Consider the following 24549-nt stretch of genomic DNA (forward strand, 5'->3'; position numbering starts at 1 on the left):
GCTCAGGCAGCAGGTCAGCTTGGCAGATGCAGGGAGGCCTCTCAAGCTTGTTAATTCCCTGTAGCTCAGAACAGGAGGTCAGTCACCTGATCCATGGAGTCACTTCAGGCTGGGATGAAGGGTGCAGGTCCAGTCTTCCTTTAAAGCAACCAGGGCAGCAGAATAGTAGTTCTTCCTGCAAAAGGATGGAACAGCAGTCCTTCTTCTGTAGTATCCACAGGTCCAAAGGTGTACTGAAAAGTTGGGTCTGAGGGTGCAATATTTATACTTGGTGCCAGCTTTGAAGTAGGAGAAAATTCTGGAGGTTTCTATCGCCAGAGGTGTTTGGAATGTCCTGCCTACCTGCCCTTGGGCACAAAAGTTTAGTTTCAAACCCTATGTGAGCGTGCTGAGGCAGCTTCATTTTAGGCTGCAAGTGTGAGAGGTGACAGATCCACCCCATCAAGTCAGAGATGGCCAATCCTGCTAACACCTATTACCCCTTTCTCACAGTCTGGGAGCAATACACAAAGATCAACTGACAGCTACACCTAGGAATGTGACCCAGAAAACAGACTGCAGGCACCAAATGTATGTGACTAAAAATCCGACTTTATCATAAAAGAGGGCTTTAAATTACAATTGTTTGGACACCAAACTCAACATTCCTACTTACACCCAATTGAGAGTTATCACTTACTAAATTAAATTTGGTAACCCAATGTCATCCTATGGGAGAGGCAGGCCTTGCAGTATTGAAAAACAAGTTTAAGAGGTTTTTACTACCAGGACATGTCAAACATAAAAGTATGCGTCCAACTTTTTAATTGCACTGCACCCTGTTTAGGGCATACCATAAGGGTGACGTGTTTAAAAAATCAAGGTTTGTGCCTAATGAAAGGTTTATTTTGACAGGTCAAAATGGCAGTTCAAAATGCACATACAGCTGCAGTGGTAGGCCAGAGAAATGTTTAAAGGGCTCCTTAGGTAGGTGGCACAATCGGTGATGCAGGCCCACTAGTAGCATTTAATTTACAGGCCCTGGACACATGCAGTACCACTTTACTAGTGACTTAAATTAAATGTGCCAATTGGGTACAAGCCCATTTTACCATGTTTAAAAGAGATAACACAAGCACTTTAGCACTGGTCAGCAAGGGTGAAGTGTGCAGTCCTAAAAGCCAACAAAACCTGGTGCAGAAAACAGGACGTTGAAGGCAATATGTTTAGGGAAAACCCTGCATGGAGGGCCAAGTCCAACAGGGTTGAACATGGCCCGACCCAGAGGATAGGAGGCAGGGCAAAGCCAACAAAACCAGGTGCAGAAAACAGGACGTTGAAGGCAATATGTTTAGGGAAAACCCTGCATGGAGGGTCAAGTCCAAGGGTTGAACATGGCCCGACCCAGAGGATAGGAGGCAGGGCCACCAGAATGAAGAGAGACCACCATGAGCTTGACTGCTCGCTTCATGCAGACAAAACGTCAGCTGCGTTTGGAAATTGAAAGTGCGCTTCACATCAGGTAAGCACCAATGCCTGAAAAACATTGACTTTTATGTTGGCTAAACAAAATTTAGTGGGACTTTTTGTTTGACATCTGCTTATTAAGAAGAGTTTTCCAATTATATCTGACAATATATAGGCATTAAACAAGATTCGATATTACGCCACATTGGCTTCAGAAGGTCACATAAATTGGGTGTCTACATCATTCTTGTGTATCGCATTGCTTATAGTCATAGTGTAAAGCATATGATTATATCTTACTACCAACAGGTAACTGTAATAATGAGCAAACAACAGTAAATATAAAAGAAAATACAAATAAAGAGGAGCATTCCAGGGAGGAGGGGAGGGGGTGTGGGATACTGCCAGTGAAGGGATCCAGGGTTTCCCTTCTAGAGCTAAGGACTAGGTAACAGCCTCCCTAGAGCGTCTGGCTGGTACGTCCCATGCGATATGTCTGTGTATTGGATTTTTCGGGTGTTCTCAAATAGTTGTAGGGCTTGAAGCTTAGATGGAGTGTAGCATGTGTATTCTAATTTGGAAAGATGATCTATTAGAGGTTTCCATGTGCTTGTAAATTTAGGTATAGTGTATCTTATTCGGGACGTGAGGAGTTTCATAGCCATAGTGTGCCATAAGCGGGTGAACCACGTAGTAATAGGTGGTGTAGACGCTTTCTTCCAATAGAGGGCTAATAACTGTTTGGCTGTTCCTAGCATATGGGATATAAGGAGCCAGTCTGCATTCGTCATGGCAAGGAAAGTTGAGGGCCTAACTCCCAGAGTGACTACGGCAGGGGTAGATGGTATGGGGTAAGCCACAACGTCTTTTATATGACTTAGTATTTCTTTCCAATAAAGAGTCAATAACAGGCAAGACCACCATATGTGCAAAAGGTCCCCAATCACGTGTTGACAGCGTCAAGTGTTGGGTGAGGAGGTGGGGTACTTTTTATGTATGCGTTGGGGGCTATAGTACCATCTTGTCATGAGTTTGTGTGCGGTTTCCCGCTGTGGAATGCTTTTAAATATTTTCAGTGCGTTTCGCCAGAGTTGCCCCCAATGCTTAGGGGTGACCTCATCTGCGTTATCTGTTTACCATTGTGTTTGTTATGTGTGCGGTTTGATCGGGTGGAGTGTTCTAGTACTTGGTTTCTGCGAGAGATCAAACCCCGAGACCCATTATATGAGTGTACTAGTGTCTCAAAGGGGATAAAAGGCTGAGTCGCTCCCTGGGTATTCAATGGTGGCTGTAACCAGATCTGGAGATATTGTAGTATAGCCTCTTCAGATAGGTGGAATTCTTTTTTACGCTGTTCAATTGTTTTAAACTTGTCTCTTTCAAAAAGATCTCAGATTATATGACACTCCCCGTCAGACCACGTCGAGAAAGTGTGCGGTTGGAAAGGCCAGAGGGCAATTCGGGTTACGTGCCAATGGTGTATTGGGGAGGGAAAGGCGGTGAGGCCCCTGGAAACTGAGACCATGTCCCAGATTTCTAGCACTGTTTTTGTGGGAGTGGCTACGTATGCAGTACATGGTCGAGATCCCCACAGAAGCCAGGCTAGGTCCCACAGTGGTCTGCAGGCCACTGCCCGATCCATATGAAGCCAATGCTTCTCACTCTCACAAACTACCCATTCCAAAACGTATCGGAGGTGGGACGCCAAATAATATTCTAGGAGACTTGGACATGCTAATCCTCCTCTGTCTCAAGGTAATATGAGGAGCTTGTTTGGACATCTCAGCTGCTTTCCACCCCATATGAAGTTGGTTAGCTCTCATTGCAAGCGCTGTATGAAGACTTGCGGTATCGGAGTGGGGAGCATTTGAACTTAATATAATATTTTTGGTAGGTGTTTTAATTGCATTTAGCCGTCCCAACCATGATAGCGGCAGCGACTTCCAAGTTCGCAAATCCTCGAGCACTACGCTCCTACAATCCGGACAGTGTGGAAATTAGATTAAGCCCGAGATATTGTATCGAGTGTGTTGCCCATTAGAAGAGGGTGAGAGATTGTAATTCCGGGATATCTTCATTGGGGATGGCCAAGATCAGTGCCCATGATATAATAAGGTTTATTTTAAGTCCTGAAGGTGCTTTGAATGATTTTAAGATTGTTATAAGAGCCGGCAAGGAGGTTTTGGGTTTCGACAAGGTAAGTAGTAGATCATCTGCAAACGATGCTATCTTGTCATCGGTGGCCCCTAAAGGGATACCGCTGATACCTCCTAATTGTCAAATGGCCATTATTTTATTTATTTGAGGTTTTATTTAGCGCAGCTAATGGCTCTACCACAATAGCGAAGAGTAGGGAGGAGAGTGAGCAGCCTTGTCTGGTGCTCCTGCATATGTGTATCGGTCGCGTGAGTTGACTGTTTACCCTAACCTGCACTTAGGGAGAGGCGTATAACACCATTATTCTGGAAACCATTGTGGGCCCCAGCCCTATCTTCTGAAGGACCGCCCATAAGAAACCCCAGTGCACCCGATCAAATGCTTTTTCAGCATCAAGCGATAGTAGTGTTAAGGAGTGCAATAGGTCGGTAAGATGAGCATAGAGTATGATCCTTGCCAGGTTTGGGGATAAGTGCTATTTCTGCCACGGCCATTGTAGATGTCGGGCCCGTAGTGTTTGTAAATGATTTAAAGATTTGCAGTATTTGGCCCTGTATTTGCGAGAGGAAAGTGCAGTAGAAATGGATCGGCAGTTCATCTGGCCCCGGTGTTTTGCCAACTGGCAAGTCCTTCGGAGCTCTTTGGAGCATGTCTAGTGTGATTGGCTCCTCGAGGAGTTGTGAGTGTTGTTTGTCTAGTGGGATCCAAGGGCGATTAGAGAGTATTGAATGTATCTCACCCAGGTCTGAGGGGCCTTTATCATATAGGGTAGAATAGAACATGGTAAAGACTTTCAGCTTGTCCTGTTCAGTTATGGCCCACGTGTCTTCTGCTATTTTGACTTTAGCGATGTATGCCATTGCCTCTCTCCGTCTCAGCCTGTGCACCAGGATAGACCCCACCTTGTCCCCCCATCGTAATACCTTTGCTTCAGTGCCAGCAGCATTCGTTCTGCCCTGTTTGTCCTGTGTGCTCTCAATTGACCCCAAAGCATAGCAAGGCGTTGTTTAGAGGCTTGAGAGAGTGCTGAATGGTGCAATTTCTCCAGAGCTTTTATGTCGCTAGCCAGGTTAGCCTCTACAAATCGAGCTTATTGACTGCGCCCTATCACAATGGACGTGATGACTCCCCTGGTGAATGCCTTGAACGAGTCCCATAGGACAGGGTTGGGTGTTTCAGGGAGGTCGTTGGATGTAAAATAATCTGAGATCGCTGTTCGCAGCTCTGCCACATCAACAGGATCGCATAAGGGCTAGGTGTGTGTGTTTTTGTAATAGTAGCTCCAGGTGGGAGTGGTCTAAGATGGAGATGTGGGACATAGAGACAGAAGTCAAGTCCTGTGCAAATGAAAGGGAGAGGAAAAAATAATCCATGCGGATATATGAGCTGTGTACGTGTGAGTAGTAGGAGTAATCTTGCACGCCTGTAGAGTAGTAGCGCTAAGATTCTATAAGGCCGAGGTCCATGAGGGCTCCCTTCAATGCAGCAGACATCGCCCCAGCTCCCTGAAAGGAGCTAGTGCTATGGCCCAGACCTCGGTCTCATACTAAGTTAAAATCTTCCCCTAGTATTAATTGGCTCCCTTCCTGCGTCACTTGGTCTCTCAGTACATTTCTAAGAAAGGGGTCTTGCGCTTGGTTGGGTGCATATATGTTAAGAAGGGTGAGCGGGCATGCTTCAAGTTGGATGTCAATTTTTGTGTACCGACCTTCCCTGTCTCTTACCACCCATGGTTTGCCTCTACTTATTCCTGCCTTGCATAGTATTACGACCCCAGCAGTCTTAGTTGGGGTGGATGCCCAGTATTGTGTCAGGTACCTGGGATGGGCCATATGACGGGTATCTGATTACAGGAGATGTGTCTTGTGGAGCAGTTCTGCTGTAAACGCCATGATGTCTGTGCCCTCCGCGCCTTTAGGGTCGCCTCTGATCTGGAGGCTGTTTCTACTGCTTCTATTTTCCAAATCCTCTTCCTTTGTCTGAAGTTCGATATGTTGATCTTTTAATGCAACCATTCGCTTCTCGAAGTTCTCTTGCTCTTCTGTCCGAGTGCCACAGTTCGCTCTAAGTCATCGACTCGTTCACCAATCTCAATGATATCTTTCTTCAGTTCTTTGAGACATGATTTAAATTTGTTTTTTTAGAAAGCCAATCTCTTATATTATTTCTTGGAGGAAGGTATTCATGTAGGCTTGTGAGAGCAGTTCAGTCGTCCCTTGTGACAATACGCTATGGGAACAGGAGTCGGAGGGCCAGACTTGTGACGCAGGGAAGTAACTAGATTGTCTTTGGTCAGACTTGGGGCAATGTCCTTACCCGCTTTGGTGTGTGGCATGTTCCATGGATTATGCCCCCTTAAAATACAACCAGGTCACTTTTCAGGGCTAACCGCTTCCCGGTGTCTCTGTCTCCGACCCCCGTATCTCTGACAAGCAGCACTTGGTGTGTGTCCTCCAGCTGTGTGATGCCTCCAGGAAGGTCACGGTCAGATGCAGCGGTGGCCCCCGACTGGTTCTGAATGCTCTAGGGCTCGGTAGAGAGCTGCGCCCTGACGGTTAGGCTAGGTCTGACACCCAGGAGGGGAGCCCCACTGGGGTTAGTAATGCCTTAGCATACTTCAAGCTGGGTCAGGCTCAGACAGGGGTTTCCAGAGCACCACTGAGGCTTTAGGGGTGGTCAAGTTTCAGACTGTTGCTGAGTGTGGAAGGTTATGTCGCACCTTAGATGCTAAAGGGGAAGCGGGGGGTCAAATGCCCACTGCACGATCTTGCAGTCAAATCGCCCATGTTCAGAGGTGAGATCTACACTCGGGTAGGGATACCCCACTATGCGATGGCTCAGGCTGATGGACTTGGTGGCAGGCACAGGGTGCTTGTGGTCCGTGTGTGGGTAAGGGTGGGGATATTATCCCACTGCGCGTACTAGCAGTCGATCTCCCCTTACCGTGCCCGGGTGGTCAACTTTCGGCAGGGGTTACAGACCCAAGCCACTTGGTTCGCCTCTCATCAGTGCGTGATTCTGAACTCTGCTCCAAGCTCTAGACCTACAGGAAGTTCCCGCTGTAGTCTCGGGGTTCAAGGATTCTATCCGATTTCTCTGCACAGAGTTTAGGCCCAAACCCTGAGCAGTAGATGGTGCACTTCTATGGGGCAATGTCCAGTATGGCCCCTATCATTCGGGTCTCCACCCTTTTGGGGTCAACAGGTTCTCTCCGGGCCTTTAGGACGGCCCAACGAGCATCCAAAGCCCAGTTTTGGTCAGCAGGTGGGGGGTCTACCCCGATCGAAGACTGCTTCCAAGTAAGTTGAAATGCGCATTGTGGGCCCACTCTGGGCACCAATGGCTGTGTAAGGCATCCAGGGCGGCCCAGTAAGCCTTTAAGGGGCTGATTACAATCTTTAAGCAGGTGGGAGGTCTAGTCGTCTGACTCCCCCAGCTGATGTCCGCTCTGGGGTGTGCTCTTGGGAGTATTTGATAGTACAGTGGGCCCAGTCCCAGCACCGATAATCGCGTAGGTGCTAGACAGCGGGGTATCCGGTGCATGCCCCGCTCAGTGACGCTGCTACAGGTCCTAAGATGGCTGCTTCAGCTCCGTATTTGGTTCCGTCGCAGGGGAGACTGACCACAGAACTCAATCAAGTGCAACATGTCCCCAATCTGTTCACTGATCCCCCGAATGTATGAGGTTCCTTTGAGAGCCGCGGCCCGATAGCTTGGTGCCATAGATATGGCTACAGTAGGCAGCGGTGGCACGGAGACCTCCCAGAGCATATCCTTCTCCATGCGCTGCTAAGTCACTCCCCGTAGTGGGACGTTTAAAGATAAATTCATTCAGCATAAAAGAACTGCATGTTCAAGGATTACGGACTGACCTACAGGTCTCAGAATTCTGGAAAGCTGCTCTTCTTTATCAAATTGAGCCTACACCTGGCCTTGGTTTTTAGACTTTCTGTTTGTCTGTGTAGTGAACCCCAGATACACCATAGTGTGCATTCAAGTAGTGCTACCTAGTTCAAGAGATATTCGATTTTTTGGGGGAGAGGGGTTGGCCTAACGGCTAAGGCGCTCGACCTCGGACCTGGGGATCTGGGTTCGAGTCTCGGTAACGACGCCAAAAACCCCCTGTGATTCTAGGCAAATCACTTAATCTCCCCGTGCCTAAAATGAAAGTGTGTCCTCATGTAACGTAACTGGTGCTATGTAAAGCGCTCTGATAACTGATTCGGTTCGGTTCTAGTTCGCGCTATATAAAACTGCAAAAAAAAAGAAAAGAAAAAAAAAGCATTAAATAACTTTTAATTAAGCCACAAAAAAGCACTGGTCAACAAAAACTTAGCAAACTTTTGATATGTTTAAAACAGTTATTTCAGCAAGTCTGGCCCAACTTGGGTGACCAAATCCGACAGGGTGGAGGTCTAGAAGGCCAGTAGCAATACTTTGGGGAGTTACCTGGCCACCAGAGCCTTTTCTAGTCCATTTTCAGCCTTTAGAAGGCAAGCACCATGGACAATAATGGAGTGCTCCTGTTTCTTGGGATGCAGGTTGAAAAGATGCTCAAAAATGCCCCTTGGGCTGTGCAGGCGATGGGGGTGAGTAGTGGGTAATTCTGTGGGAAACGTTGTTTACAACTCGGTTGTTACATCGCGATGCCATTACACCGCGGTTTTTAGAACGCAAGTCGTTAGAACGACTTGCGCTGGATGGCGCTCTAGGACAAGGAATAGTATAATTTACTATCAAACACCTTCCCTACTGTATGTAGACTGGAGTTGGAATAGTAAATTATACTACTCCTAAGTCCAGCGCCCTCCAACGCAAGTCGTTGTAACGGCTTGCCTTGTAAAAACCGCGATGTAATGGCATGCGATGTATTAGCATGCGTTGTAATGTCATACAACATTCTTTGGTACACGGGTGAGACAGGGAGACTTTGGCAACTGCACTCGCTGTCCACGATGTACTCTTTACAACAGTAGAAGATCAGCTGATGCTTGGCTACGTATCTCACAACACAGTGATCACAGCAAATATCCTTGGTGAGGGGCTAGTATCCCTCTTGGGTAACCAATCCGGGATCCAATGGCCCTCCCGGGTCCAGCAGACTTGGTTGCAACTTTTGGCTGTCGTGGATTAGTCTATTGGAGTGCCCAGCAGTGTCTACTGCTTTCCTGTTTTGGGCTTCTTCAGTTTTAGTCCCACGAGGCCAGTTCCAGAGGGCTAGTCAATTAACCCTTGGAGTGACTGCTTTGATCTGAGGCTGGGACTCCCCTTTTCCTCAGTCAGGAGCCACAGGCTCAGTCCAAATTTCACTAGCCCAAAGGGCAGTAGGTGCAGTCCTTCTGACAGTGTAGCCTCTCTTTGTGCAGTTTCAAGGGCCCAGAGGGGGCAATGCAGTCACTAGCTAATGGGCTAGTAGGTAACTTCCTCTTTGTTGACAATGTTCTAGTGATGTGTGGCATTTGAACATCCCTGAGTGCAATATTCTTGTCACTCCTAAGATGTTTGAAACTTCCCTCGACTATGAGGAGCATGTCAGCCTACCACAGAGAGAGAAAAACAGTTTGGGGATGGGTTTTTCCTCACTGTCCCTGTCTCCAACTTGTCTACATAAACAAAAGACAGCCTGCTCAGGAGTGTTGTCTCTAGTGGCCCTTCGAAGGCGGCTTCCCCTTTGAAGTTCACCTTCTGAGGTAACACCCCAATTGGCCTTCCCGGGAGACGAGGTCACACCTCACTCCATGGCAACTGCCCTTGTTCATAGGCCTTGGAGTCAATCACATGCCGCCCCAGGCAGCCAGAAAGCTTTCTGTTGCCCAGGGCCGGTGCAAGGCAACTGGACCAGTTGGGTCACAGAGTGGAAACTTTGTTAAAGTAGATTAACTTTAATTCTAACTTGGGTATCAAGTCGGATTTAATGCCACAATTAAGTTGATACCTTACAGTAGCTAGTTAGGTAGTTCCATTCTGGAGTAGGCCATGCTGCGGTGCTAGATGGTAACACTGTGTTAGCCAATGAGGCTAATAACGTTTCCAAAGCAAAGTGACAATTACGAAGTGTTGCTGCTAAAATATATGAAAAATATATGTCCTACTTAATAATACACAGCTCCCTACCACAGGGCTCTATAGGCCTTCCTTAGGAGAGGCTTATATATATATATATATATTATTAAGGGAAGTGGAGGCTTTACTGTTGGTTGTATTGCCAAAGTCGAACTGGCAGTATCCCAACTGCCTACCCAGCCTTCATTGGCAGGCTGGGAGCCATTTTGTTCTTTGTCACACACAGGATGGCACAAATAGTGCTGCAGCCCTGGGTGGGCACTCTGCATTACATGCCCTTGGTACTCCAGGTACCATGTACTAGGGACTTATAAGTAAGCCAGTCCTTTCCAACTGGGGACATCCAATTCGACATACATTTTGTAAGGGGTTAGAACACTGGCACTGAGGTCTGGATAGCAGGCCTCCGTGCACTCCCAGAGTTAAAAAAAAGAGCAGTTAGTAGTCCAAATGGAGTAAAAATTGGTAGAGTGGGTGGACCGCAAAAAGCCTGTTTCTTCACAGTACCATACTATATTTTGGTGTCATTGGGGTATGTATGTTTTATGTGGTATTTGTATAGCACAAACCCAACCGAAAAGGCAATGAGGCATCATACACATTTAAAGGCAAGCATTCAGGCGACGAGTGGGAGGACAAGTAGCTGGTTAGTGGATTGTTTCTGCATTTTGATGAAGTGTTCTTAAAAGAGGTGTGTTTTCAGCTCTTTCCTAAACTAGAGTAAAGTTGAAGTGGTACGTATGGATACCGACATGTTGTTCCAGATCCTGGGTACATAGATAGAAAATATCAGCCATTTAGTTTTTTTCTTTTTTACACTTCTTAGTCTCCAGTCTGGTGGTGGCCTCAATGTGGTTGTTTCAATAGCCATCAGAGGTGATGAGCTTGTCTGCAAGATAAGCAGGGGTACTGGTCATCATGGTTTTGTAAATTATGCAGCTGGTTTTGAAGATGATGCAAGCCAGAAACCGGAGCCAATCGAGGTCCATCAGGATGGGCATGATGCAATCGTATTTCTCCCAGCCCTGGAAGAGACGAGCAGTGGCTCATTGGGTGCCAATGTGCAGTTTGGGAGGCTGTAGAGCAGGACATTACCACCATCCAGAGGCAAAAGTGTGGGAGTTTGAACAGCAGTTCTGAAATAGCTCATATTAGTAACTTCACTGTTTAGCATTTGTTGTTCTTTTGTAATATTTCTTTTGGCAGGTGTGCAAGCAGTGATGCACATGGAACAAATCATGAAACCACATTGTATACAAGTACAGCATGTGAATAATATCACCAGTAGTATACAAAGAATAGTCAGTAGCTTCCAGCCCCAAGTAACAAAAAGTGTCCATATCCAGGTTGAAAATGTCCATGTATCAGTCTCTGGTCGAATGTCTGCAGCAATCTTATGCAGCTTAGAGATTGCGTCATAAACTGAAGGTGAGTGGTCAGGTAGGAAGACGCAGCAACTGCTACCGATGATGCGGCATGCACCACCTCGATCAGCCAAAATCACATCAAGCACCATCCGGTTTTGGAGTGCTACAATTCTTGCAATTTGCAGTTCTTCCGTAATGTTCCCAAGTGCCATATTTGTCTGATTGGTGACAGCTTCCACAACACAAGTCAATCGTCTGATTTTTCTGCTATTCAATGCAGCACCCACAAAGAAGAACAAACCCAAATTGAAATCGACATATTGTTGCAAAGCGGTGTCTGTCTGGTCAATCTCGTCAGTACTTGTTGTCCGTTTATATGTATTCTTAGAAATATCATTGTACAGTTTCAGGTCAAGATGATATGATGCAGGTGCTAAAAACACATGTGGTAACAAAAATGATATGTAGCATACCCCTGACCATCCAACAGGTAATTGATAAAATCCTTTATTACCACACACAAAGTAGGTGTTGTGCGACGATGTAAAGCTACTATTATTTATGCCCTCAATGTTTAGTACAGAAATACATTCACTTCGTCCTACGGGAATTCTCCCAACACTGGCAATACATAAATCTGCCTTTGCTCTTGTTACAGATTTCACAAAAAGTCCATTGTTTTTAACCATTCTCACATTTGTGAAGACATATGGTGGCGAAATATTGTCCGGTTGGTATTCATCCCATTCCCATTTAGTCCCTTTAGCTTGAGGATAACCATTTTCATCTTGGTAACATTCTTTATTCAATCGAAAAATGATTCCAACTACTGAAGGCTTCCCATAAGCAAACAAAAGGGCATATCAAGCTTGACATGAACCATTATGGGAAAAAGGTAGAGGAATAAAAGGTGTCCCTCCTTTCTTCTGGTGTGCAGGTATCATCCCACATACCCAACAATTGGTAGTATTTGTAGCAATATGGGTATGATGCAACATCTGAATGAATGTGTTATTCAGATAGGACTGTCGATGTTTCTGCTCATGATAAGGAAGAGTATAGTACCAATGCTCCAGTGGAGCTAGAGTGGTTGCAACAAAAAGATGTCGAGCAGGAACTGCTTTCTCAATGAACCAAGTGGTTATTGCCAAAACCACCAGGGCAACAACAAACCCTACACCACAAATAATTTTCCTATTATTCATTTCAATGACAGCGATGATCGATCTTTCTAAGAACCTGTTGAAAACAATCGTTGGAGCTCTTCTCCCTTGGGTAGCCGTTGATTTCTTCACCACGGGCCAAGACGGGTGTCACTACACTAATGCAAGGCTGATCCTACCCCCTTGCCTCATTGGCTCTCCGTTTCACAAACCCAGGGCGGTAGCTCAACCAGTCTCGTTCAAAACTGCAGATTCTTTTCTCGGTCTCAAATTGTATCGCGATGCTCCAGAAATCGTGTGGTCCGGGAAGACTTCCGTAGATTCGCAGATGAGATAGCTTGACCTTCCGTAGATTCGCAGATGAGATAGTTTGACCTTTCTCCGTTTCCAGAATTTCTCGATGGTCAGTCAGCACAGCAGGTTCCACCAAGGCTGGCGATACACGCTTGCAGTGCGTGGTATGGAGCCACTTCTTTTTGTTCGCCACTCGAACTGCTGTCCTTGTAGCCAACAGCACCTGCTCCGGACCTCGCCACCTCAGCTCCAAGCTGTTCGATCTGTCGAAGACCTTGACCATCACGTGGTCACCGGGACGGAGATCATGGGCCTCACCTGTAGATCTATCAGGAAGAGCTTCTCGAACCTGTTGATGAATAGAGGTCAAACTGTTGGTTAACTGTGCCAAATAATCATTTAATAGAACACAAGGTACATCATGTATGGGGCATGGCTTAGGAACTCCCCAAATGTTCATCAGTCTTCCAAAAACCACCTCATACGGTATAAGACCTGATCATGAGTGTGGTACTGATCTTATGGATAACAGTGCCAAAGGTAATGCATCTGGCCACTTTAGGGACTTGGAAGCCAGTATTTTCGCCAGCCTCAATTTTAAGGTAGTATTATACCTTTCCACCAATCCTTCTAATTGGGGGTGGAAGACTGTATGGAATTTCTGTTTGATCCCTAATCCTTTCATGACATAATCAACAACTTGCTCAATAAAATGAGGTCCGTTGTCACTCCACAAAGTTTTACAAACACCATACCTAGGAAAAAATTCCTTCAGAAGCACCTTTGCTGTGGTAAGAGCAGTATTATCCTTTGTAGGGTACGCCTCTATCCATTTACTGAAGGCACATACCACCACTAGGACATATTTTAGAATATTGCAGCGTTCAAGTTGGATGTAATCCATCTGCAAAACTTCAAAAGGTGCGGTTGGTGTAGCAAACCCTGCTGTAGGAATTTGTGTCCCTTTTCCAAGATTGTACTGCCAATAGATCAAACAGGACTGTACAACACTTTTAGCTGTGCTGGCAATTTCAGGATGCTCCCAGACTTGTGTAAGCAATTTAGTTATTGCTAGAGCTCCGACATGTGCCAGCCCATGTGCCATTTGAACCATAGGTTGTAAATAGGCTGCAGGCAATTTCCATTTATTCATTTCTTTGTTACGCCAACAACCCTCATCATCTAACATTCCTTCTTTGGACCACTGCTCAAGTTCTTCCACAGAGGCAGATCTCTGTATATCCAATACTTCCTCTCTAACATCATGCCGACGCTCAGCTTGTGATTTTACTACACACATAGAAGTAGTGCTTCGTTGTATTGCAGTTTCGCGAGCTACACGATCTGCAAAGGCATTTTCTTGTCCTATTTTGTCAGTGATCTTCTTGTGTGCGCTACACTAGATTATGGCAACTTTGTTCGGATATGTAAGTGCAGTCAAGAGATTATGAACTAATTCTCCATACATTATCTGCATCCCGTGGGATGTAAGAAAGCCTCTTTCCTTCCAGAGTAGGCCAAAGTCATGAACCACTCCAAAAGCATAGCGGCTATCCGTGTAAATGTTCACACATAAATCAGTACTAAGCTCACACGCTTGTGTCAAAGCTATTAGTTCAGCTGCTTGAGCCGACTTCTGTGGTATGCGAGCTGTTTCCACTACTGTTTCAAGTGTGGTGATTGCATATGCGGCTGAGGTTGTGCCATCTGGTAACTTCAAACAGGACCCATCAACCCACCGCTTCCCATCGACATCTGGAAGGGGCGCATCTTGAAAATTGATGAGACCCTTTGTCCGTTCCTCAGTAAGGAATATACAATCGTGAGGCTCCTTTGATGGAGACTGAGTCGCAGGATATGGCAACAAAGTGACTGGGTTTAGTGTAGCACACCTCTTCAACGTAATATGAGGTGCTAACAGTGTCAATTCGTATCCTGTCAAGCGAGCACTAGTTAAATGCTGAGTTTTGGTCTGATTCAAAAGGGCATCTACTGCATGGGGTACTAGCACCAACAGTTTGTGTGACAAAACTATCCCTTCACTCTGACGTATGGACACAGCTGTTGCTGCAACTAAACGGAAACATCCAGGCAACGCACGAGCAACAGGATCTTTAATTTCTTTAATCTCTTTATTTTTCATTTCTAATGCTTTCGCATGCACACTATTACGCTGTTCTTTTTCAATCAAGGCCTGTTCACGCTTCATTCGCTCACGCACTACTTTCTCCCACATTCACACACAGTCAAACATGTCTTGCCTAGCCTTTCACTTGAACATCCGTTGCTCCACATACTAAATCTTTCGTAAATCAAATGACCCATGCATAGGCCAACGCAACTCAGGATCCTTGCGGGTGTATTTATTCCACAATGTGCTGTACATTATGGATGAAATACCATATTTAATACACATGTCCCTATTAGGCGTCCCCTACGGGGGGGGGGGCGGTTGTGCTTCATCGATTCTCAAATTGGTACCACTACAAAAGCAACACATCTTACGAAGTGTGCTGGAAACAGGCATGCCAAAAATAGTACAAAATATGCAGTATTATAATCAAAAGTAGCGCTTAAAGTACTCTTCGTACATTGCGCCGTTCAAATATTCTTAGAAGTAGAGAAAAATCTCCTCATTACCTGCCTATATGTATGGCAACACATATATATATATATATATATATATACATATTCATAGGACGAGTTCAATATTTGGCGAATTCCATATACAAATGCCACAGTAAGCGTTTCTAAACTACCTTACCAATCCAAGGCGTCAAACTTACAGCAAGTGCCGCAAAACGTCTCTTACCAATCAAATGGTGTCCAGGTTCCTACTGCCAAGTTCTCAAATCGACCAAATGGTCACTGCACGGCGAATCAACAGAAGAGATCTCAGTCGAGGACCGGCGCCACCTGGATGGTCCGATCAGAAAGAAAGGGAAACCGCCGTGGATGCCAAGACTCGGGTCTCCTCCGGCAATGATCCCGTCCAAAGCGAGATTCCAATCCTACGTCTCGACCAGTCCTTCGGGCATCCGAGTCGCCGATGAGCCCCACGTGGGCGCCAATTTGTGGTAGCAAGCCTCAGCCCGGCCTGCTAGTGCAAGGGATTCGCCCTTCTCTACACAGAGTCCTCAAACCAATAGCAAGAAGTTGGCACAGAAACTGGAATAGAAAAAACAGAGTTTATTAAACCTCATGAGGTGGAACTACATTTACACAACACACTTCCGTATAGTATGAGGTAGCACACTGACTGGAAGGAGCTTGGTCCTTTTATACCCACACAGGGGCTGAAATGAAGGCGGTACAAGGCACAGAGTGTTGGTTTCAAATAGATATAAGGTCATACAGAGAGTGTGCTAGCAACAAGTGGGAAGGGCTGACAGTTAGCTAATTCTGGTGGACACATCTTGACAGTTACAAATTGGAGACTGCTGCATGCTCAACTGAGCATGTGAAAAGCAGAAGAGGATAAATATATCTTGTCTCTTGGCAGATTTCAAGAGCAGTTAACAGGAAGGTAGGACAGAGCACATGGCAAACAAAATGGCTGACAGAAATACAAAATGGATTCAGTAAAACGGACGGAGAGTCTCTAAATACAAGATGTCTTCTACTAATGCTTAACCTAATCATTGCTAAATTACGACAGAAGGGCATGTTGAATACCAAGGCATGGGAAGTACAACAAGTAAGCAGTCTGTCAGGGCCCTCAGGGAATCTGTTTCTGCCGCTGCCTTTATGATTCTTGATTCCAGGGCTAGCAAGAGCAGGGCCAGGATACCACAGGGTAAGCCAGGGATAGCACCTGTTAACTCAGCTATCTCTTACTGACAACCATGTTTGCCTTAGCAAAAACATAAATATGTCTACAGCTGTCCCTACATTCATTGTCCTGGAGGTGACTGGAGAGGCAGGGATATCAAGTTCCAATGCGTGATTAGCTAATCCAATCCAGGAGTTTCTGTTGTATGTTGGGATTTGTACTCCTGTTTAACAAAATATAATACCAGCACTAAAAGTCCCAGAATTCAAAGAAGGCCATTGGCCTGGGTGAGCTACTCTTTTGTAACTAGACACTTGAGAGCTCTGTAGAGGAAGTGGCGGAGTTTGAGATCATGTATAGCTAAACACCTCTACTTCCTGAGTTTGGCTGAGCCTGGTTACAGAGCTTAACCTTTTTCTGTCCACAAGAGGTAGTTTGGATTTCAAATCTCAGAATGGAATCACATCTTGGTCAGGGATTAGAATCCCCAACTGAGATGCATTCCACCACCAGGATGCTTGGAAAATGTGATCTTTAGTTTATCAGATAGCAAAACGGCCTCCAAATAAATTAGTGTTCTTGCATAAATGAGATCTCCTAAGATATAAGGCAGAGTTCACCAAGAAAGAATTCAAACTATTGGTCAAAAGGACATACTTTTTAATGAGGTATCAGAGCTTTGGGGTTCAGAGTTCCTTGAGATTTTGGGAAGTGTTTGTGGTAGGAGGTAAACATTAATTTTGGGAGATTGTTCCGCATATTGTACCTCATGAGTGGATGAGACATTTTTCTTCCATGTTTCCAAGTGTATATTGGGTCAGAAGTATTGACTGGGAGAAGTATAATAACTGTGTTAAAATCAGTTATTGTACAGTGGAAGAAGTACATGTAGCTCTCAGGAGCATGCAGGGTAGTTGTGCAACAGGGTTGGAGATGATTTGTGTTTTCAAAACTTGTGACATCTTGTAGGTTCCATATATAACCAATTTAATGAATGTAGTAGTGTCAAAAAAACATTACATTTCCACTGACTTGGCACTTGCCTGAGATTGTCTCCGTCCACATGAATGTGAGGGCAGGTTCCAGTGAATTTCTATCACATTTCCTTGGTTGTTGCACAACGAAAGCTTGTTGGCACTCTTCTACAAAATAGGGTCACATGTTCAATGTAAAATGATGAGAAACATTTGTCGAACTGGATTCTGAAGTGGAATTGGTTCTTATGATCCCTATTGGGTCCTAAACATGACAGTCATGCAATATACCAAATTGAAAAAGTTCAGTAACATGCAGTATTTGTTGACTTGTGCCAAGTGTTTGGCTCTGTAAGTAGAAACATATTAAGTGACACTCTTCGAATAGAAGGTATTGACAAAGATGGAGGACATGGAGTAAACTGGGAAGATGGTGGCCGCAAAGGAGACGCAAAGATTACACACCAAAGGTTCCTGTTGCCCTACAAATAGGCTGATAACTGATGCCCTGAAGATTATGGATGGGCTGCGTACCTGAAATCTTGAAGGTGTTACACTTGTTGGCTAAAGTAGGGTCCTGCTCCAGCAAACTGAGTTGAATACACTGTGTGATGAAAGTAAGTGAGGGATTGGCATGGAGTTCAGGTAGTGGGCCAAAGAGTCACAGTCTGGTAACTGCAGCCATACTTTCAAACTGGCAGCTTTCCAGGTTCTGCAAAATACCAAAAGATGGAGCATCTGTCAGTAAGATGGGCATTTGCCGAGCCTGCCAGCATGCTCACTGCTGTAGGAGATGCTGGCACCGGTGGTGATGATGGGATGAGGAGAACTGGTGTTGGAGAGGTGAGCAAATAACCCCTTACTGGAGCAGCCTCTGTGGTGTTGATGAACCTCCAGAAGTCAAAGAGGGAGGAGTCAGACTGAATGCTTTTCATATATTATCATGTTCTTTAAAAAAATGACACCTAAGGAGGAGTAAAAATCATACCACCTCCTCTCTTTAATCAATGGAGATGCCAAGGTATACTCAAAAATGTTGACTGCCCATCTTGGGAAAGTCATAGCTAAAATAGGATAACAAGAGCAACATGGCTTTATGCCTGGTTGAAATACAACTGAGCATGTGACTATGGCAATAGCCATATTCGATGCACCTTAGGTGATGCCGAAGGATATTAATATGATTCTTTTAGACAACGAGAAGGTATTTTGACCAGGTATCCTGGCTGTCCTTCAGTCTGTTATGTGGGAAATTGGCTTCGGATCAAATTCATTAGATGGTTACAGGTACTGTATGTGGATCCACACGCTTGAATTATTATCCAGTAAAGTATCTTAGAGCCATGTAAGATCACCTAAGGTACTCTCCCACATTACTATTTCCTATTTATCTTGAACCATTGCTCAAATCTGTAAAGCTTACAACTGTCCACTTATGCAGAGGACATGGCTGTGTATTACATCTAAAATCTATACAACATCATTTAGTAAAGCTGTGAGGAAATGTAGTTTAATACATGATGTGGCTGTGCCACTTCGCCATGTACTCACCACCCCACCTTGGGTCCAGTCAGGCTCATTTGTAAAACCATAGCACAACCCTGGGTAGGTGTGGCTTTGAGCAGTCAGGCTTTAACAAAAGAAAAAGTGCAGAGCATTTTAGAAGTACAAAAACAGTTGAATAAGGAAGAAACATGACCCAAAGAAAATCCAACACCAATTTATAACAATAAACCTTATTTGTATGAATTTTTAGACACCAAAATGAACAAAATACAATGAAGGGTTCCGGAGATATAAATTATTGAGCAAATCGTAAATTACTGTTTTTCACTCAAAATGCAAACAAGTTTTGGCAACTATAGCGGTTCATTTAAAACTTTTGAAAACTGCGCATAAAGTTGTGTTTGGGTACTCCAACCCACTTTGGGCAATCAACTCTGGTAGAGAGCAAGTCATAGGGGCCATTAAAGTATAGCAGGACAGTTACCATGCAGTCAAATCACTCTCCAGTCCAGTTCCAGGTTCTATATACAATCCTTCATAGACATCAATGGATTGGTTTTGATGCAAAGGATACAGGATGCAGAAGATGCTGAAGATGCTGATGTGGTCGACGGGGGAGGGGGTCTTCCTGTGACCACCCCTCCATCGACGAATATGGTAGGGTGACTACCCTACAGACACAGGGAAACCAGAAATTTCCTTTAAATGCAGCTATTGTCCGTCTTGGGTGACCAAATTGCACTTTGATGACCCTACCGGGTCCAGCAGACCCACTAGCAGCTTTTGACTGGTAGGGCTTGGTCTCTCAGGCTGCGCTTCAGTGGTCAGCAGCAACTAAGTGATTATGGCTACCAGCTGGCCAAGGCAGATTCTTCCGCTTTTGTGGGCCTGAAGCATGTAACAGGAAATAAGCCAACTGACTCTTGGTGTTCACCTCTTCTGTCTAGGTCTAGGGAGATGATTTTCCCAGAGTAGGGCGCCACAAGCACAGTCCTCTCTTTGCTGGCCCAGGAGCAGCAGGGGCAATCCATTTGTTGGTGCAGCCTCTCTTTGTCAGGTCCAGGGAACAGGAGGGCATTCCTTCTTCAGTCCTTTCCCCAGTACAGATGTGATCTGAGGTCTGGGAGCCAGGGTTGCCAATTGTACGTCCCAAGTTTCCCTCTGGGATGTGGTCACTAGTAGTCAATGGGCTACATGGCCTTCTGCAGCATAACGATGACTTCCTGCAGTAAGTGGCATCTAGCTATGCCAGAGTGCTATATTCTGCCCACTCCAAAGATGGCAGAACCCTTCTCTTGGTGTGTGGACTTGGTAGCTTACCATAGAGGTGTGGCTACCTGAGGCCTACACACCCATGAGAAAACTGATTTGACCACTGCTTCTCCCTTGCTGTCCCCCACACCAACCTCTCTACCAGAACAAAAGAGTAGGCACTCTCATGTGTACCCACCATTTGCCCTTTAAAGGCACCTTCTCTATGTAGTTGCCTTTTGGCCTCACACCCTGTGTGACTTTCTACCAGGGAGAGGCCTCTATTGTGCCCTTTCCTGGGAGCCGTTCACATTTAGGCAACAGAGTGGCAACTTTCTAAAGTTGCCTTATTCGCAAAAGTTACTTGAAATTCGACTTGCGGATCAAGCCGGGGTTAATGTAACAATTCTTTTGATAGCTTGAAGTACCAAGTTTAGTAGTCCCATTCAGAAGTTAACACAGCTGTGTTGTCAGAGTGTAACCCTGTACTTACCAATGGGGCTTCTAGCCTTTCTATAGTAAAAATGACAATTTGGGTTTTTTATTGTTAGGGCATATAAAAATGCATGCCCTACTTTTTGATATACCTCACCCTGCTTTAGGGCTTGACAGGCCTACTTTAAGGGTGCCTTATATATATTAAAAAGGAAGGCCTGTGCTTAGTGATTAGTTTAAATCAAAGTTTTCCTTTCTCACACTCCTAGAGGCACAATAAGCGATGTAGCCCATGAGGGACACTTTAACTGATACGCCCTGAGTACCCCTGGGACCATATACTGGGGACTTATAAGGAAGATAACTTATGCCAATTGGATATAAGCCAATTAAACATACATTATTATGGATCGGAGCGTTGAGGGGTGGTTAGAAGCCCTCCGAAGTGCATTCGTTTTAATGCTGACATGCCCCTGAACAGGCAAAATGCAAACCAACTGAGCAACTCGCAGAAATAGACTAACAGATTGCCCCATGTCGTTTACTATCATGAAAAAAGCAAAAAGGGAATGACACTTGAACAGACAGAAGAGTGTGGACCTAAAACTCTGTATAAATATGTAGCGAGTTTCTTTACTTTTTTTTAATTACACGGACCTAGTGGGCATCTAAACCTGCCAGACTCCCCAAGTTAGTCTAGGAAGGATTATCACAGTGCAACTCTTATACGTCAAGGGTTTGTGAAAGGACATAATCAAGACCAAAATCCTAATTTTTTACACTCATTTTTCAGATTTCATGTGCCAATGTGCCCGCCCACAGGCATTAACACGGCATAATATCAATCCACCAGTTACGGAATAAGAGCTCTAAGATATGATTCACAGGAAAAACACCCGCCCTACTGCCTTTGTAATAATGTTTCATAAAAAACATCGAGCCTATTGCCTCCGACATAGGTTTAACTAATAAACCCACCCGGCCTATGGCCTTTATCACTAGCTTATCACCTTAACTGACTCAGGCTAACTAAGTGCCTCATAAGCATTCCCACAAGGCAGCTACAAGAATACAGTAAAAATTACAAATACGTACTAAATAACAGTTAACAAAACTTAAATGTCAGCTGGTTTTAACAAATACTTTCCATAATAAATGTCAGGCCTACAGCTTTTGTTGTCACAATATACAGATCAGGCCTATGGCCTTTATCGTTGGCTTTTCACCATGACCAACTCATCCTGCTGTGCTAAGCTTTTCCACAAGGCAAAAAGTGCAATACAAGAACTCCCTTTTCTTTTGATCACCTAAAGTAAGGCAACAGCTGCACTACCCAGCCAGACCTAAAAAGGATAATACATTCACCGCCGTCCATCATTCTCCTGAAAGCACTTATGGTATGATTTTTTGCTGTGCCTGTTGTTAAAGACCTTATGTGACTGTATGAGAGTTGATGGGCAACAGGGACAAGTTCAATTTGGAAATATCGATTTGACGTCATTAATAGCATTTGTGATACTGATTTGGTCTTAAACTTCGGATTTCATATTTTGTTACTTCTTTCATTGTAAAATCTGTCTCTTTTTAAAACCAAAAATCTATATTATTCAATACATGCACAACATCCAGGGATGGCCCGAGAATAAACAGAAGGAAGTTTTTACCAGCATGTTTGTGATTAATTCTTTGACACCGGCAAATTTCAAAACCCCAAGTACACCTGTGACAACTAGCGTTACCAACTGGCATAGGTGTAAATTCAGGATGGTATATGTAAAAATTCAGGACAAAAGGTCCAAACTGAGGACAAAACCTCGAGACAAAAGGTACGTTTTACAGACACCTCAGAGGAAGTTGCACGGAAGTATATAAGTAAGTAAATAGACAACCACTTAGGTACAAGTCAAAATAAATTTCTATTAGGTTGAGACAATCATGCACTTCACGTTTTTTCCGTATGCATGCAGCTTTGGGCAACTGTGCAGGTCTTTTTGTGGAATTTCAATTGATAATAATCTATTTATATGGCTACTGTACTGGGTTATCCAGTCTGATATTTAGGTTACAACTCATGGTCCTGAGAAGGCATGTTTGGTGAGAAAAGTGGTCGGAAAGATCTGCTCGGATAGACTTTGTTACTAGCGTCTCATATCTGGGTGCCATTGCTAGATGTAAAGCGGCATGCATAGGTGAACTAAAGGGAGGATTGCTGTGATGAACCCAATATAGGGAATGCATTATGGGTGTTTCAGCAAGAAGAACTTAAAATATGGATTCTGACTTTGCTTATGGGGGCTTCACAGACAGTTGCACTAGCTGACGGAAGTCACAAAGGTACTTTTCCCTGCTGCCTTCTTAAAGAATTCTAGTATTTGAAGGATCGAAGTAATAATAGGCATACACTATATATTAAGTATGTCCTTTGTCCAGCCGGACAGGATTTTATTTACTGAATATAAACAATAGCACAAGAATTTTCATAAATGACAAGTGGGCACGGCCCGTGACCCACAGTGAACAAGACAAAACAACGAAATTAAAAGCAAAAGAACGAACAAGGCGGTCTGTATACTTGTACTCAGTGAACAAACTTAATTATGTTTTAAACACCTTTGCACAAGTCATTATTGAACATTTCTGGTACATATGGTGCTAATTTGTTGACGACGTTTCGATGCCGGACTTTAGATACAGGGCATCATCTTCAGGACAAGAAAATAGTACATGTTTGTCTTGAAAACAAAATGACATTTGCCTATTTAGAACTTAATACAATTAACAAATGTGGAGAATACAAGGGGGAAAAAAGGGGGGGGGGGAATAAAGGGAAAGAAATTAGTTTAAAATTGGTAGGACTTATAATTTGCTAGACCAACCGTGATGCATAATGGTGAAAAAATGGCGGTCTTTCAAGATATAGTAAGGCCCCATAATGGTGGCAGTGAATCTGCGATGAGTCTGGAGCAGTTCATAATACGAGTGGGTGGTGCCGGTGATAAGGGCATAGTCCGTGAAAGATTACGTGGAAAATAAGACGGATTAACAGTAATGCACAGGCAAACAATCACGTTAAAAAACGGCGCTTTCGGGTGAGAGAACGGGTGGCATGGCATGCATAGATACATTTTGACGGCGCGGTGATTTAACAGAACAAGGGTGAGTAAAAGGAGGAAATGCCAGATAATGGGAGCTTTGTGTCGTGGTTATGAAAGCGGCGACATGAGCTAAATTTACAATTAAAAATTAAAAACCGCGGTGATTAAAGATTGTAGCACATTGGTGCTGGATATACCAATTGTTAGGCTTTCTGGTAGTTTAGCGCCAAAAGTTGGAGAGCGCGGGGATCAAACAATTCCTGTGGGCGATGGGAGCGGGTTGTTCAGTCTAATGCCTGCCTTTTGGGAAAGAAACAAACTGTGAGCCACGAGGAGGCAGGAGAGCAGTTCAAGGAAGGGGGAATACAATTTAATATTTACCAGCTTGAGAGCGGGATAGCTGTGGTGAACGAGACCGGGCCAGTCGCGGTTCGCTGGAGAAAGAAAAAGGGGGGGGAAATTTTAAAAAGGTGGATCTAAGCGTGGTCATATTGGGCATGGAACGGATTGCAAGGGTTAGGAGCGCTGACTTACTTGTTGGGCGGGTGCTTGATGGCATCCACGGCATCAGGCGGGCGGGGATCGCTGTTAAGCCGGTAGTGAAGGGCCGGTTGAAATAGGGCGTGGGTGAAAAGGAAAAGGGACAAGGCTCGCAGATGCGGCAGCCATTTTAGTACAGGCTAAGGAGAGTAGTAGCGGCGGCCATCTTGGAATGGTGAAAGTGATATAGGCTAGTGTGATAGAAAACGCGAGTGACAATACTTATAAGATGCAGTAAAGGACATTTGTACATAACTGCTAAACATTTGCATCTAGTTGGGAAGAACCATTTTTGCATCTCTGCTTTACATTATAAATACATTTTGCTGGAAGGAAATTTTGCAACTGGTACGGCAATCAAACCAATTACAGTAGTGAAGTCCAATCTTCAAGTCGGTTCAGACCATTGCGGATACTGTTGGTTCGTAGTATCCAATGCAATTCCTCTTTGTTCAATAGTTGTGCCATATCAGCTCCCTGTGGTGG

Source organism: Lissotriton helveticus, chromosome 9, assembly GCF_964261635.1.
Source record: "Lissotriton helveticus chromosome 9, aLisHel1.1, whole genome shotgun sequence".
Taxonomy (NCBI): domain Eukaryota; kingdom Metazoa; phylum Chordata; class Amphibia; order Caudata; family Salamandridae; genus Lissotriton; species Lissotriton helveticus.